The sequence below is a fragment of the Dendrobates tinctorius genome, unplaced genomic scaffold (assembly GCF_039654945.1).
Source record: "Dendrobates tinctorius isolate UK_male_01 unplaced genomic scaffold, ASM3965494v1 ptg000028l, whole genome shotgun sequence".
NCBI lineage: Eukaryota > Metazoa > Chordata > Amphibia > Anura > Dendrobatidae > Dendrobates > Dendrobates tinctorius.
This window is the reverse complement of record NW_027361696.1, coordinates 21,023,663-21,042,026: the sequence shown is the minus strand read 5'-3', so window position 1 is coordinate 21,042,026 and position 18,364 is coordinate 21,023,663. Positions and strand designations below refer to the sequence as shown.

Genomic DNA, 18,364 nt, shown 5'->3' with positions numbered 1-18,364 from the left:
AGCCAGTGTCTGTATATGTACATGTATGATCTGGTCATCAGCCAGTATCTGTATATGTACATGTATGGTCCGTCATCAGCCAGTATCTGTATACAGTATGTAAATGTATAATCTGTTCAGCAGCCAGTATCTGTATATGTACATGTATGGTCCGTCATCAGCCGCTATCTGTATACAGTATGTAAATGTATAATCTGTTCATCAGCAAGTATCTGTATATGTACATGTATGATCTGGTCATCAGTCAGTATCTGTATATGTACATGTATGATCTGGTCATCAGCCAGTATCTGTATACAGTATGTAAATGTATAATCTGTTCATCAGCCGGTATCTGTATATGTACATGTATGGTCCGTCATCAGCCGGTATCTGTATACAGTATGTAAATGTATAATCTGTTCATCAGCCAGTATCTGTATATGTACATGTATGATCTGGTCATCAGTCAGTATCTGTATATGTACATGTATGATCTGGTCATCAGCCAGTATCTGTATATGTACATGTATGATCTGGTCATCAGCCAGTATCTGTATATGTACATGTATGATCTGGTCATCAGCCAGGATCTGTATATGTGTACATATATGATCCGGTCATCAGCCAGGATCTGAATATGTACATGTATGATCCGTCATCAACCGGTGTCTGTATATGTACATATATGAACCACTTTTCAGCCATTATCTGTACATGTACATGTATGATCCGTCATCGGCCGGTATCTGTATATGTACATGTATGATCTGGTCATCAGCCAGTATCTGTATATGTACATGTATGATCCGGTTATCAGCCAGTATCTGTATATGTACATGTATGATCTGTAATCAGCTGGTACCTGTATATGTACATGCATGATCAGTTCATCAACCAGTATATGTATATGTACAGTACATGTACGATCTGATCATCAGCCAGTATCTTTATATGTACATGTATGATCTGGTCATCAGCGAGTATCTGCATATGTACATATATGATTCGCCATCAGCCAGTATCTGTATATGTACATATATGATCTGGTCAGCAGCCAGTATCTGTATATGTACATGCATGATCTGTTCATCAACCAGTATCTGTATATGTATATGTATGATCCGGTCATCAGCCAGGATCTGTATATGTACACGTATGATTCGGTGATCAGCCGGTGTCTGTTTATGTACATGAATGATCCGTAATCAGCCAGTATCTGTATATGTACAAATATGATTTGGTTATCAGACAGTATCTGTATATGTGCATGTTTAATCCAGTATCTGTATACAGTATGTAAATGTATTATCTGTTCATCAGCCGGTATCTGTATATGTACATGTATGGTCCGTCATCAGCTGCTATCTGTATACAGTATGTAAATGTATGATCTGTTCATCAGCCAGTATCTTTATATGTACATGTATGTTCTGGTCACCAGCCAGTATCTGTATATGCATATATATGATCCGGTCATCAGCCAGGATTTGTATGTGTACATGTATGATCCAATCACCAGCTAGTATCTGTATATGTCCATGTATGATCCGGTCATCAGCCAGGATCTGTATATGTACATGTATTATCCGTCATCAGCAGGTATCTGTATATGCACACGTATGATCTGGTCATCAGTCAGTATCTGTATATGTACATGTATGATCCGTAATCAGCCGCTTTCTGTATATGTACATGCATGATCTGTTCATCAACCAGTGTCTGTATATGTACATGTATGATCTGTAATCAGCCGCTTTCTGTATATGTACATGCATGATCTGTTCATCAACCAGTGTCTCTATATGTACATGTATGATCCAGTCATCAGCCGGTATCTGTATATGTACATATATGATCCGGTCATCAGACAGTAGCTGTATATGTACATTTATGATCTGGTCATCAGCCAGTATCTGTATATGTGCATGTATGATCCGTCATCAGCCAGTATCTGTATACAGTATGTAAATGTATAATCTGTTCATCAGCCAGTATCTGTATATGTACATATATGATCTGGTCATCAGTCAGTATCTGTAAATGTAAATGTATAATCTGTTCATCAGCCAGTATCTGTATATGTACATATATGATCCGGTCATCAGCCAGGATCTGAATATGTACATGTATGATCCGTCATCAGCCGGTGTCTGAATATGTACATGTATGATCCATCATCAGTCGGTATCTGTATATATACATGCATGATCTGTTCATCAACCTGCATCCTTATATGTATACGCATGATCCGGTCATCAGCCAGTATCTGTTTATGTACATTTATGATCCGCCGGTATCTGTATACTGTATGTACTTGTATGATCAAGTCATCAACTGGTATCTATATATGTACATTTATGATCCGGTTATCAGCCAGTATCTGTGTATGTACATTTATGATCCGGTTATCAGCCAGTATCTGTATATGTACATGCATGGTCCGTCATCAGCCGCTATCTGTATACAGTATGTAAATGTATGATCTGTTCATCAGCCAGTATCTGTATATGAACATGTATGGTCTGGTCACCAGCCAGTATCTGTATATGCATATGTATGATCCGGTCATCAGCCAAGATCAGCATATGTACATGTATAATCCGGTCATCAGCCAGTATCTGTATATGTACATGTATGAACTGGTCATCAACCAGAATCTGTATATGTACATGTATGATCCGGGCATCAGCTAGGATCTGTATATGTACATGTATTATCCTTCATCAGCCGGTATCTGTATATGTACATGTATGATACAGTCATCAGCCGGTATCTGTATACAGTATGTACATGTATGATCCGGTCATCAGCCAGTAGCTGTATATGTACATTTATGATCCGGTCATCAGCCAGTATCTGTATATGTGCATGTATGATCCGTCATCAGCCAGTGTCTGTATACAATATGTAAATGTATAATCTGTTCATCAACCAGTATCTCTATATGTACATGTATGATCTGGTCACCAGCCAGTATCTGTATATGTACATGTATGATCTGGTCATCAGCCAGGATCATTATATGTACATGTACTGTATACTCCGGTCATCACCCAGTATCTGTATATGTACATGTATGATCTGGTCATCAGCCAGGATCTGTATATGTGTACTTATATGATCCGGTCATCAGCCAGGATCCGAATATGTGCATGTATGATCCGTCATCAGCCGGTATCTGTATATGTACATATATGATCCGGTTTTCAGCCATTATCTGTACATGTACATGTATGATCCATCATCGGACGGTATCTGTATATGTACATGTATGGTCCGGTTATCAGCCAGTATCTGTACATGTATGATCCATCATCAACCGGTATCTGTATATGTACATGCATGATCTGTTCATCAACCAGTATCTTTATATGTATATGCATGATCCGGTCATCAGCCAGTATCTGTATATGTACATGTATGATCCGGTTTTCAGCCAGTATCTGTATATGTACATTTATGATCCGATCATCAGCCGGTATCTGTATACTGTATGTACTTGTATGATCCAGTCATCAGCCGGTATCTGTATATGTGCATGTATGATCCGGTCATCAGCCAGTAGCTGTATATGTATATTTATGATCCGGTTATCTGTCAGTATCTGTATATGTACATTTATGATCCGGTTATCAGCCAGTATCTGTATTTGTACATGTATGGTCCGTCATCAGCCGCTATCTGTATACAGTATGTAAATGTATGATCTGTTCATCAACAAGTATCTGTATATGTACATGTATGGTCTGGTCACCAGCCAGGATCTGTATATGTACATGTATGATCCATAATCAGCTGCTTTCTGTATATATACATGCATGATCTGTTCATCAACCAGTGTCTGTATATGTACATGTATGATCTGTCATCAGCCGGTATCTGTATATGTACATGTATGATCCAGTCATCAGCCAGTAGCTGTATATGTACATGTATGATCCATTATCAGCCAGTATCTGTATATGTACAGTACATTTATGCTCCGATCATCAGCCAGTATCTGTATATGTACATGTATGATCTGGTCATCTTCCAGTATCTGTATATGTACATGTATGATCCGGTTATCAGCCAGGATCAGTATATGTACATGTATACTCCGGTTATCAGCCAGTATCTGTATATGTACATGTATGTGTAGGAGGAGGAGTCCCCGCTGTTTATCCGGGCCGGAACCAAGGGGGCCGTCACCAAGGTTCCTAGGGAGACTGTTTCCGGGGGACACAATTGGGGGATGGACCGCAGAGACTTCTAGAAAGGTTGGGAGAGGAGCTACTATAAAAGGGGCTTAGGACGCCAGCAGGAGTCAGTCGATGCAGCAGGAGAGGAGAAGCGAGGAAGCTAGAGGGCGCCAGAGAGCCAGCGCGAGAGCCAGAACCAGAGAAAGGAGAGCAAAGCAGCGACAGGAGTGACTGAAGGGAGACTCACTGCTAACAGAAGGGAGATGGCACCGAGCTGTCCAATGGAGAGACACCGCCCGACTCCACCCCGCGGGTGCGGCCCGACCGCTCACGCCCGTGGCAGCCGACGCCCAGCTCCACCCCGTGGGTGCGGCCCATCCGCTCCCGCCCGCTGCAGCTGCTGCCCGACTCAACCCCGCGGGTGTGGCCTGACCGCTCCCATCCGCGGGAGCCGACACCCGACTCCACCCCTCCGGTGCGGCCCGTCCGCTTCCGCCCGTGGCAGACGCCTCCCGACTCAAGCCCGGGGGTGCAGCCCGTCTGCTGTTGCCTGCAGCTGCCGCCGCTTCACTCCAGCCCGCAGTTGCGGCCTGTCTGCTGCCACCTGCGGCCCCCACAGCTCTGCTCTGGCCCGCAGCTGCGGCCTTCGCCGTCCGGACCCCGGGCAACGCCGCCCCACCTCCGCCGGGAGGTGCGACGCAGAGGAACTCTTCAGAGGCCTGCTGTGCCCCCACTTTGCCGGGGCGTAAGAACGCCCGAAGTCTCTGCCAAATCCTCATCGGCTGGGCCCAGCGGCTGATACGCCGAAGCATCATCGACCATCGCTCTGCCGGACGTCGGGGAGGATAAGTGACACGTTGTAGTTAACATTCTGTAGTTAACAGATCTTAGAGGAGACCCATGGGGACCCAACTGATGTGGGAGAACTGAGAACCCGGATGTTTAATTGCATGCAGAAAGAGGGGGAAACAGTGACGCAATATATGAATATTTTGCAGGAATTGTTTTGTAGCCATTGAAAGGAAGGACGGGATCGGCGTGGGGACCATGGACGTAACATTACGTGACCTTTTAGTGACCGGGCTACCAGACACCCTGACGAAACAGGCTCTGCAAGAGCCGGTGCGAGTGGACCCGCGTCTGACCTTTTCGGAGATAGGAAAGGAGGCACGTGTTCGGGAACAGGAGCAAGGGGTGACGATCCCTGTGGGGATGGCTCGGAGTATCGAAGCATCCGTAAACGCCCTGGAAGAACCCCACTGGGTACAAGAGATGAGGCAAGAGCTACAAAATATTAAAAGTGAATTGGCCGAAGCGAAGAAAGAGGCAACAAGAAGTCGGCTGGGGCTGGGCAGAGAAGGCACGAACCATCGCGGCCCTCACCAGAGTCGGTTTCCACGACTACTCGCCTGTTACGATTGTGGAGGATTGGGACACTATGTCCGAGAGTGCCCACGTTGCAGGAGGAACCTGCCCCGCCGGCCATTACGATCAAAGGACCCTGAGCTGGGGGAACACCGCTCGGAGCCAGAGCCCACCACACGGGGGGGTGGAAGTCACGAAGATCTGATTGCACAGTGTCCAGTGGTATGTGCAGAGGTTGAAGGCCGTGCCGTATGATGCCTAGTAGATACAGGGTCGCAAGTAACGACCATGCCAGAGACTTATTTTCGGCAGCATTTTCCCGAAGCAGTGAGACCTTAGTGGGGGTCAGTGATAAAGTTGGTAGCCGCCAACCAGCTACCAGTTCCTGTCGTCGGAGTAGCCTTGGATGCAGATTTTGCTATGCGGCAAATCACTCAGCGCCGGGGAGTGATCCTGACCCAGGGAGACGCAAACGATAAACATCCGGTTACCCTGGGTATGAACATACTGCGAAAGTTCGGCAACCTACTACTTAATGAGCCCACGCAAGAGACTCGCAGCCATTGGGGCACCCGCACGCCCCAAGGGCGGGTCTTCCATCAGTTGGTGGGGGGAGCGCGGGTCCTCCAGGACTGCCAAGAGGGCGATGTACTGGGGAAGGTTATTGTGCCGGTGGCTCCCCCACTCGTGCTGCCGCCCGGGCAGACAGTTGTGGCCTTACCTATCGGGGCCCCGGTGCCCCTGGAGGGAGTGGAGATGCAGGTGGAGCCGTGCCTCTCGGAGCGCCTACCCTCTGGAGTTCTGGTGGCCCGCATCCTGGCCACAGTGCGGAAAGGGACCGTCCTGGTGAGCTGTGTCAACCTAGAAGACCAAGACATCGTCCTGAAGCCACGAGCCGAAATGGCTAAGCTGGTGAGACCTTTGGAAGAGGTGCTTTCAACCCCTGCGTTCCAACTGAAAGTGCAGGCAGGGGACCCTTGGGCGGTGTCTATCCGGTCTCTTCAGACCACCGGGACATCGACCGAAGAAAGGGGCCGAGCCATCCTGGAGAGAATGCGAGCAGAACTCTCTGGCCTTATCCCGGCCCAAATCCTCCAGGTAGAAACGCTTTGGGGCCAGTACCAGGAGGTATTCGCCAACCATGAGGATGATTTTGGATGTACCACAGTCATCATGCACGGCATCCCCACTGCAGGAACGGCTCCCATCAGGGAACGATGACAGATTCCCCCGCAACTATATCAGGAGGTAAAAACATCACTGGGCCAAATGCTGCGGAAAGGAGTTATCCGGGAAAGCCAGAGTCCCTGGGCAGCCCCCATCGTGTTGGTCCGCAAGAAAGATGGCACTTTGCGGTTCTGAGTGGACTATCGAAAATTGAACGCTTGTACCATCAAAGACTTGTACCTGCTGCCTCGGATAGAGGAGTCCCTATCCGCCCTGGGGAAGGCGACATACTTCTCGACTTTAGATCTGGCCAGCGGGTACTGGCAGGTGCCAATGTCAGAGGAAGACCGTGTCAAGACCGCGTTCATTCTCCCCATGGGACTGATCGAATTTAATTGTATGCTGTTCGGGCTGGCCAACGCCCCCGGAACCTTCCAACGGCTGATGGAGCGGTGTCTGGGAGATCTCAACTTCGAAGCCACATTGATATACATGGACGACATTATCATCTATGCCACCACATTTGAGGACCACCTGCGGCGGTTGGGGCAGGTGCTCGGGCGGCTGCAGAAGTACGGGTTGAAGGTAAAGCCCCAGAAATGCCACCTGTTTCATACACAGATCGAATACCTGGGACACACCGTCTCTGCCGAAGGAGTTAGACTGTTCATGGAAAAGGTCGCTGCAATCCAAGGGTGGCCTATTCCTGAGATGGTAAAAGATGTTCGAGCCTTCCTGGGGTTGGCCGGATATCACCGTCGCTTCGTAAAGAACTTTGCACTTTGAGCCCGAACCCTGCAAGACCTGCTGAAGAGGGCCCCTGCCGGAGCGAATGGATGGAAAACTCAGTGGCGAGAACCGCAGGAAGCGGCCTTCCAAGATCTCAAAGCCGCACTCTCGGAAACCCCGGTGGTAGCTTATGCGGGTTTCTCGCAGCCATTCATACTGCACACTGACGGGAGCCTACACGGTCTAGGAGCTGTATTGTCGCAAGTCCAAGATGGCCGGGAAAGAGTGATCGCTTACGGCAGGCTATCACTCCATGACTCAGAACGTAATCCCGACAATTACAGCTCCTTTAAGCTCGAGCTCCTTGCAGTAGTGTGGGCCATGATGGAGCGGTTCGCAGAGTACCTGGCAGCTCCGAGGTGGTGGTATGAACCGACAACAATCTGCTGGCCCACCTTGAAAATGCCAAATTAGGGGCCCTGCAGCAACGATGGGTGGCCCGGATGGCCAAGTTCAAGTACAAGATCATCTATAAAAGGGGAGCAGAGAATGTACATGCTGACGCCCTCTCCAGGATTCGACGTACAACTGGAAGGAGAAGAGACGCCGTTCGCTCTGACCCCTGCCGGACTCACTGCCACGACCCGAGAACAATCCCACATAGAACTCACTAGAGACATGCTAGAACAATCCCGGGACAAGTGGATCCAGCAGCAACAAGAAGATGGAGAGATTGGGGCCCTGCGCCAATGGGTGGCCACCGGCAAAATACCAAACGACACTCAGAGACAAACTTTGACTCAGGACACTTTGTTAATGCTACGCCAATGGGAGAAATTGGTAATCAAAGGAGGACTATTGTACCACAAGGCGGTATCGTGGACAACATCAGCAATAGCTTGGCAAGTAGTCTTACCAGGAGCCCAACTTAATGAACTAGCTCTAGTGGCCCATGAAAAAGGGGCTCATTTTGGGGCTCAAAAGACTTTTCAGTGGTTACAACAAATAGCTTACCATCCTCGCTTGCAGACTGACAGTGGAAGAAGCTTGCCATGCGTGCCGCCTATGCGAGCTAACTAAACCACCCGCAGAACAGGCACCAGTGCAGACCATAGTAACATCAGCACCCCTTGAACTCTTGATGATTGACTATTTGACCATTGGCCCCGTGCACCAGGGATATGAACATTGTCTCGTCATGGTGGACCATTTCACCAAATTCGCTGTGGTAACCCCTACTCGAGATCAAACTGCGTAGTCGACCGCCTACGCGATTTGTAAAAACTTTATCCAAGTGTACGGCTGCCCCCAACGGATACATTCAGATCAGGGTGCGTGCTTCCTGGGAAAAGTCAAGAAAGAACTACACCGTCTGTATGGTATCGATAAATTCCGGACTACTCCATACCACCCACAAGGGAATGGGGCCTGCGATCGATTTAATCAGACGCTAATCCAAATGTTATGCACCCTGGAGAGCGACCGGAAGGCCTGATGGCCTGAATATATCCCTGAACTGGTGTGGGTTTATAACAACTGGGTACACCGAGTCACCGGTTACACCCGTTACTCGCTGCCATTTGGCCGTGAAGGCAAGGGGATCATGGAGGTGGAATTAAATCTGAAAGAGCAACAACCGTGGACAGGGGTCTCGTCGTGGGTCCAGAACCACCGGCATCGGCTACAAACCCTGCACAGAATCGTCCACACAAAACTCCAGGACCTGGAACATCCAGGGGGGACTCTGCCTCAACCCATTGACTTCCGGGCCGGGGATTGGGTACTCATACAAGATCATCGCCCTCAGAACAAGCTGGAACCCCGCTGGGAAGAGAGTCCATATCGAGTGTTGCACCAAGTAAGCCCCGACGGGCCAGTGTACGAAATACAACCTGAGAAAGACGGTTATCTCCTTACCCGTACTGTGCCCTGTACTTCCACCGACCCCACACGACCCGAGACCACGCCTCAGGTCTTAGAACCTCTGCCAGCAGTATGGGATGAGGACGACGAAGAAGACCTCCCAGCAGTACAAACGGACACTTCAAGGAATAATATCCCAGCGGACCCAGTCGACCCACCAGGCCCGACCAACCTGCCACCTTTCACCACCCCAGATGACTCCACCACAGTCGAACCAAGACGCTCCGAGCGGTCAACAGCTGGCAAACCCCCCGAACGCTACGAACAGGATCAGTTCATATGGCAAAGGAAACTTTCGTCTCGAGACACCGACCCAGGCCTCCCCAAGCCTCCACCCGAGGACTGGCGAGCATACAGAATGGGGAGTGTAGGAGGAGGAGTCCCCGCTGTGTATCCAGGCCGGAACCAAGGGGGCCATCACCAAGGTTCCTAGGGAGACTGTTTCCGGGGGACACAATTGGGGGACGGACCGCAGAGACTTCTAGAAAGGTTGGGGGAGGAGCTACTATAAAAGGGGCTGAGGACGCCAGCAGGAGTCAGTCGACGCAGCAGGAGAGGAGAAGCGAGGAAGCTAGAGGGTGCCAGAGAGCCAGAGCGAGAGCCAGAATCAGAGCAAGGAGAACAGAGCAGCGACGGGAGAGACTGAAGGGAGACTCACTGCTAACAGAAGGGAGACGGCACCGAGCCGTCCAACGGAGAGACACCACCCGACTCCACCCCACGGACGTGGCCCGACCGCTCTCGCCCGTGGCAGCCGACGCCCGTCTCCACCCCGTGGGTGCGGCCGATCCGCTCCCGTCCGCTGCAGCTGCCGTCTGACTCCACCCCACGGGTGCTGCCTGACCGCTCCCGTCCACGGCAGCCGACGCCCGAGTCCACTCCAGGATTCGGGTAACTTCTTCTTCTGTAACAGTCTCAAAGATGGCATTTGAGCTTGAAGTGTGGCAGGAAAGGGGATCCAGGCTCTGAGGAGATTGGGCAGAAATCTCTTGATGAATGCGGTTGATTTTTTACTAGGAAATAAGTGGCCAAAATCTTAACGCTGAGGTTGGTGACCAGGGTCTATCCTTTAAGGCTCAGGAGGGAGTGTAAGGTTTCAAAAAAGTTGTTTTGGATTGTTGGCTAGTGAATTGATGAGGACGGTGAAGTAGGATTGTTTGTCCAAATGAAGGGCAGAGTTATAAGTGTTGAGCATGAACTTATAGTGGATGAAATCCTTTGCTGAAAAGGATATTCTCCACTGACACTGGAGAACACATGTTTGCATCATGTTCAATCTCTTGTATATCATCCCTACCAAGTTCTCATTTAGTAAAATGTTTATTTTTGAATGGTGGTCTCCCTCATTGAACTGTGAAACATCCGGTGCTGGCAAACCAGCATCGTCGGTAACATGCAGTCTGCACGTGCGTAACACCCTCACAGCACAAGTCCACACATCCAGCTAAGACCCCCACCTTCATGTAACATGCCGGGACACAAGAGATGAGTATTTCGCACATGGCTACCGACCGGAGCCACGTTAAGCATCTACCCTGGTGACCAAGTAAGAGGGCAACCAACTTTAAGCCATCTAAGAGGAGCCACAAAAGTTGGTCGCAATTCAGACACCTCAGCAATGCAGCTGTTTCATGTTGTTGTAGGTTTCTTTCATGTGGACGGCATAATAACCAACGTGAATTGAATGTGGCGCATTACCATTATGCAGGAAGATGGCTTTTAGGATTGTTTTGGACAAATTGATGAAGAGCCTCCAATCCTCTGGATTATGACTTATCTTAGGAGCTTCCATTACACTGCTGATGTTGTTGCATGACACAAGATCGCGCTTCATGAAGAAGTATTGCACAAGATCTTTATCATGGTTACTGACAGAAAGCCTGGGTCGTTAGTGGAAGATGCTTCATGACACCAAGCACCTTTTTCTATCTCATTGGACTCTGCTGACAATGTTTCTGCTGCTTTTGGACCAGAAACATTGCTTTTGGAGCCGACAGTTCTTGTGTATGTGATACTGGCATGACTGCCACTAGGAATTTCAGGGCCCCATACTGGCAAAATTTTCGGGGCCCCCTTGAGACTCTGCCCAGGCTCCACCCCAGCCCCACCTCCACCCCTCGAACTGTCCTCAGTCAAAAGATTTTTTAAGCTGCCACCACGACAAGGTAGACTCTTTTGGCCGGGCCCTACTCTACTCTAACCTATTAAACATTTGTAAAATATCCAATACAATTTAGGTATATTTTTATTTATTTTTCAATTTTTAAAATGAGCAATAACAGCACATACAAGGAGCAAATACCACCACACCATGTCCAGACCACCTACTACCATCATATGATGACCAATAATACCACATACAAGGAACAAATACCACCACACCATGTCCAGACCACACATTACCACCACATGGTGACCAATAATACCACCACACCATGGCCAGACCACATATTACCACCACATGGTGACCAAAAATACCACATAGAAGGAACAAATACCACAACACCATGACCAGACCACATATTACCACCACAGTGACCAATAATGCCACCACACCATGGCCAGACCACATAATACCACCACATGGTGACCAAAAATACCATATAGAAGGAACAAATACGGCAACACCACGACCAGACCACATATTACCACCACATAGTGACCAAATAATAGCACACACAAGGAACAAATACCACCACACCATGGCCGGACAACATATTACCACAACAAAGTCACTGAATACTACAATACTGATCAGTATTAAAAAATACAATACTAACATCATCATAAGTGCCATTTTACACAGGAGATCTGTACTTATTATGCAGTGTCTGTGTACAGGTAATACAGTGATCACCGGTGACATTATACACAGGAGCTCTGTACATAGTGTATAATGTAAAGGTAATACAGTGATCACTGGTGACATTGTACACAGGACCGCTGTATATAGTATACAGTGTATAGTGTGTTAGGGCTGGCGGAACGCACCAAATAATAAAAGATGGTAATGAGGTGTGTTGGTAGCCCGGGGTCCACCGTGCAGAGATGGTAGACTGCTGCTCGGTAATGGCGGACAGAAACTGGCAGTATAGCAAACACACACTGGTTAACTTCACCCGGTGAATAGGAGGCGGACCCTGTTGCTTCACAGGGCCGCGATATCGCAGAGTGAACGCTAGTGTTTTGGTCACAGGACCCTGCCACAAGGACACGGGGTTACAGACCCTCTAGACCCACTAGTGTTTGGCGCCGCAACTGCGACGCCAGGGAGAGACCCTTACTGAACGCTGTGCCCTGTTAACAGTCACAGGGTGCAGCTGATAGATGAATATCGCACGAAGTACGTACAGTGCAGCTCTGGCAGACGCCACTAACCAGCCTAAGCTTTGGTCTGGAAAGCGCATTAATGGCGCACAGCACCGCTCTGACTGCTGTTGCTGAACGTGCAGCACCGTAGTGCCTAATGTAGCGTGGCGCATACTGGCGCTAACATGTGATAGGAGCTGGGAGCACTGCGGCGCTAGGCAGTGCCACTACTCGGTGCTGACTCGAAACTCTAAGCCCTACTAACATGCGTATCAGAGGGAAGGGGTTTCATAATGAGTCAGTCAGCGGTTCACAAGCATCCATCATCACACACACCACTACAAATTAAAGACTATACTAGTGCACGGCCGTGCGGCCATGCTATCCTTTTATAGGCGCAGCCTTCCGGGACCTTCCTGATGGTTCAATCAGAGCTGCTTGAGGACCTGAGCGTGTGACCCCCGACCTCCAATGAGAGGTCGTCCCACGGGCATGCTCAGAAGGCTGCAAAAAGGACTTAGCCTCTGGAGCTGCTCGCTGCTGGCTAGTGCAGATTGCCAAAGCTGACCCAGAGGTGGTAGCAGCAACCAACCTGACAGCACTAGCCTGAGCAAGATGCTGGGAACAATGTCTTTGCTGAGCAGGCTCCTCTGTGTCTGGGACTGAATGGGAGACCGCAGAAGGCAACCCTCAAGAATCCTTCTGTGCAGAGGCAGGAATCCAACGCCTAACATAGTGTCAGCGTACAGATAACACACTGACTCACCAGTGACGTCTCTAGGTGAAGTCCTTTATTTTCGCTTTTAAACTTCATCCAGCGCAGACCGCAGTCACTTCTTCCAGCCAGGGCTCGTCTCTGCAGGAAATAGCACAGTTATCTAAAGCACTGCTTGCAGAACACATTACTTATTTTTTACCAACTTCTAAACTAAACCAGATGAAGAAAAAAAGGCGACAGTATTGCTCGCACAGTAACAGGACCGCACCGCCATTTAAAACAGTATCCTCCAAAAATAAAAGAAATACATCACTGCAGTAATAATATCCCTTAATTAGACCCTATGGTAATAATATACCCCATTCCTGGCTCTAGCCATATGTTCTCCTATCCTTCCCCCCTGTGATGTCCCATCCTGCTCCACATGATCTCCCCATCCTGCCCCATGATCCTGCCCCATCTGTCCTATGATCCTGCCCCATCTGCCCCTTGATCCTGCCCCATCTGTCCCATGCAGAGGCGTATCTAGGCTCTCTGGCACCCGGGGCAAGAATTCGGTTCGGCGCCCCCCCCCCCCGCCCAAGTACATATGCGACTTGCACACTTAGCCATGTACTGACGAGCTGCTCTTCCTAATGCTCTCAATGTTCAGTAAAAAACTGAGAGAAGCAGTAAGAGAAGCTCGTTGTCAAGTATGAAAATCGCATATGAGTGAAGTGTCCGTGTGATGCCTACTGGAACCTGCAGAGCTGAATCCTGACAACGAATTCACTGCACACTTTTGGATTCTCCCTTGCCGATAGACGGTCATGTCAGCACATGTATGTGATTTATATACTTCTGGCCATACTCCGACTAGACGTGCCCGGCCTCGCTCTGTTCATTTTCATTGAGTGAGGCCACACACGTCTAGTCAGCATGTGACTGTATGTATGTAAATCCCCGGCACGAGAGAATCCTAACAGCGTTCAGTGAGCACTGTGAGAATTCAGAAGTCTGCAGTCACATAGAATGACAGCAGACTCAGCACAAGCCTGGAGAACCCCTGTAATGCTCCTAACAAATAAAAACATGAGAATTAGTCAGTGTCACAAATAATATTTACATCCAGGTACCTTATAGAGTCGGTCTCCTTTTCTTCTTCTTGTCCAGACCCTATGATGAGTTTTCTCATCCACAGCCTTCTCTGCAGACTTCCATCTTCTCCAGTCTTCTGCAGTAAATCTCCACACAATGCTCTTAAAGATAGAAGTGTCATTATAATGCTCCCAAACACAAATATCTGCAATTCAGTGTATACTGTCTCCTCACACTATTCCCCTCCCTCCTCATACTGTCTCCTCTAACATCCCCTCTGTTCATCATACTGTCTCCTCATATATTTACCCCCTCACTCTCTATACTGTCTGCTCACACATACCCCCGACTTCCCATACTGTGCCTGCACACATCCCATCACCCTCACTCCCCATACTGTGTCCACATACATTCACCCGTTCGCTCCCCATAATGTCTGCACCCATCCCCCATACTGTTTCCTCATACATACTCTTTATTTTGTGTCCTCAAATCTCCCCACACATTAAATCCCCCCATCCCCAATCCCCCACACACATTAAGTACCCCCCATCCCCACACCAAATCCCCCCACACACATTAAATAACCCCCATCCACACTCTAAATCCCTCACACACATTAAATAACCCCCCATCCCCACTCCAAATACCCCCACACATTAACCCAATCCCCACTCATTAACCCCCACACACATTAACCCCCATCCCCACACATTAACCCCAACCCCATTCATTAACCCCCCACACATTAACCCAATCCCCACTCCAAATCCCCCCACCCCCACTCCAAATACCCCCACACATTAACCCCAACCCCACTCATTAACCCCCCACACACATTAACCCCTATCCCCACTCATTAACCCCCGCACACATTAACCCAATCCCCACTCATTAACCCCCATCACCACTCCAAATCCCCCCACACATTAAATAACCCCCATCTCCACTCCAAATACCCCCACACATTAACCCCATCCCCACTCATTAACCCCCACACACATTAACCCCCATCCCCATTCATTAACCCCCACACACATTAACCCCCATCCCCATTCATTAACCCCCACACACATTAACCCCCATCCCCATTCATTAACCCCCACACACATTAACCCCATCCCCATTCATTAACCCCCACACTCATTAACCCCATCCTCATTCATTAACCCCCACACTCATTAACCCCATCACCACTCCAAATCCCCCCACACATTAAATAACCCCCATCACCACTCCAAATCCCCCCACACATTAAATAACCCCCATCTCCACTCCAAATCCCCCCACACATTAACCCAATCCTCACTCATTAACCCCCATCCCCTCTACAAATCCCCCCCATCTCCACTCATTGACTCCCCCTCATCTCCCATCTTCGGTGGTTTCTTCAGCTCCACAGAGAAGCACACTTACCACCAGCGTTTGCTTTGGGCGCCGGGGAGTGACGTTAGCAGCGTGATCACATGACCTGATCACGCTGCTGACGTCGCTCTGGCCCGGCGGTCAGAGCTGCAATTTCACTGGCGTCTGTATAGATGCCAGTACAATTGTTCCCTGGGAGCCGGCGTGGCCTCCTTCTCTGCGCCGGCTGTCAGCTTGACAGCTGACACAGAGAACCGCCAACTCTCAGGCAGGGGCGTGGCAGAACGCAGCCACCAGGGAGGACACTGCGGACCGCTGCATTAGGCGGCCCGACTGCGCCCCCCTGCTGGCTGCGCCCGGGGCAACTGCCCTGGCTGCCCCCCCTAGATACGCCCCTGGTCCCACGATACTGCCCCATCTGTCTCCATCATATCCATCCTGCCCCATGATCCTGCACCATCTGTCTCCATCCTGTCCTATGATCCTGCCCCATCTGTCCCATGATCTTGCCTCATCTGCCCCATGATCCTGCCCCATCTGTCCCATGATCCTGCCCCATCTGTCTCCATTGTATCCATCCTGCCTCATGATCCTGCACCATCTTTCTCCATCCTGCCCTATGATCCTGCCCCATCTGTCCCATGATCCTGCCCCATCTGTCTCCATTGTATCCATCCTGCCTCATGATCCTGCACCATCTTTCTCCATCCTGCCCCATGATCCTGCCCCATCTGTCTCCATCCTGCCCCATGATCCTACACCATCTTTTTCCATCTTGCCCCTTGATCCTGCACCATCTGTCTCTATCCTGCCCCATGATCCTGCGCCATCTGTCTCCATCCTGCCCCATCTGTCTCCATCCTGCCCCATGATCATGCACTATCTGTCTCCATCCTGCCCCATATTCCTGCCCCATCTGATCCTGCCCCATCTGTCCCATGATACTGCCCCATCTGTCTCCATCATATCCATCCTGCCTCATGATCCTGCACCATCTTTCTCCATCCTGCCCCATGATCCTGCTCCATCTGTCTCCATCCAGCCCCATGATCCTCCACCATCTGTCTCCATGCTGCCCCATGATCCTGCACCATCTGTCTCCATCCTGCCCCATGATCCTACACCATCTGTTTCCATCTTGCCCCATGATCCTGCACCATCTGTCTCTATCCTGCCCCATGATCCTGCGCCATCTGTCTCCATCCTGCCCCATCTGTCTCCATCCTGCCCCATGATCATGCACTATCTGTCTCCATCCTGCCCCATATTCCTGCCCCATCTGACACCATCCTGCACCATGTCTCCATCCTGCCCCCTGTGTCTCCATCCTGTACTATGTTTCCATCCTGCCCCTGTGTCTCCAATCCTGCCCATGTCTCCCATCCTGCCTCTCGTCTACATTCTGCCCCCCCATGTCTCCCATCAAGCCTCCATGTCTCCATTCTGTCCTTGTGTCTCCATTCTGCCCCTGTGTCTCCATTCTGTCCCCTGTCTGCATTCTGGCCCAGTGTCTCCCATCCTGCCTCCATGTCTTCCTGCCCCTGAGTCTCCTATCCTGCGCCCGAGTCTCCAGTCCTGCCCTTGTCTCCATTCTGCCCCATGTCTCCATTCTGCCCCATGTCTACATTCTGCCCCCCCGTGTCTCCAATCCTGCCCTTGTCTCTGTCAGGAACACTGCACTGCACTTGCTCACTGAGCCAGTGCACATGTCCTGAGTAAGACAAACTGTGCTCAGAGATACCTGTAGAGCGGGCAGCAGCAGAGAAAATGCGTGCTTCAGACCCGCAGGACCTGAAGCATGTGACTGCTGGGGGCGTGGCCTAAACTCCAGAGAGCTAGGAGCTGCAGGAAAACTCCTAGAATGGTAACTACGGAATAAAGTTACTAATTGGCATAAACAGGGACATAAACCAGATCAGGCCGGGGTCAAAGCACGAGATAGCACGACAATTACCAAAGGGCTAGACAGAACGGAGAGTCAAGACGTAGCCAAGAAGTCAGAAACCAGAGAAGCTGATATACAGTACAGAATCAACAGGCAAACTCACAACGGGGGACAGAACCGGATCAGAACCATATAAGCAAGCTATAAGACAACGAACAGGCACACAGGGGTCAACACACTCGGCCAAAGGCAAAAGTATAGCTGACAGGGATTGGAGTTTCTCAGGGCTATAAAAAGCTCTGCCTGAACCAAATAGAGGCCACAATAATTAACCCCAGGTGTGCAGGTCAAAGCCTGCACTGAGCTCAAGACATTAACCTCTGACGTGCAGGTCAAAAACCTGCACTGGGATCATGACATTCTCCAATCCTGCCCCTTGTCTCCAATCCTGCCCTTGTCTCCATTCTGCCCCGTGTCTCCCATCCTGCCCCTGTCTCTATTCTTCCCCCATGTCTCCATTCTGCCCCAGTGTCTCTCATCCTGCCCCCGTGTCTTCTTTCTGCCCCTGAGTCTCCATTCTGCCCCGAGTTTGTATTCTGCCCCGTGTCTTCAACCTGCCCTGTGTCTCCATCCTGCCCCAGTGTCTCCAATCCTGCCCCGTGT

General features: G+C 49.7%; 1 long non-coding RNA gene across 1 annotated transcript in view; it reads right to left on the bottom strand.

Moving 5' to 3' along the window:
- The window catches only part of LOC141084868 (uncharacterized), an 84,136-nt gene that overhangs the window by 44,672 nt on the left and 21,100 nt on the right, over positions 1 to 18,364 (bottom strand). Inside the window, exon 3 of the long non-coding RNA XR_012231150.1 lies at positions 13,423 to 13,512. This is a non-coding gene — a long non-coding RNA (uncharacterized lncRNA). The remainder of the gene's footprint in view (positions 1 to 13,422; positions 13,513 to 18,364) is intronic.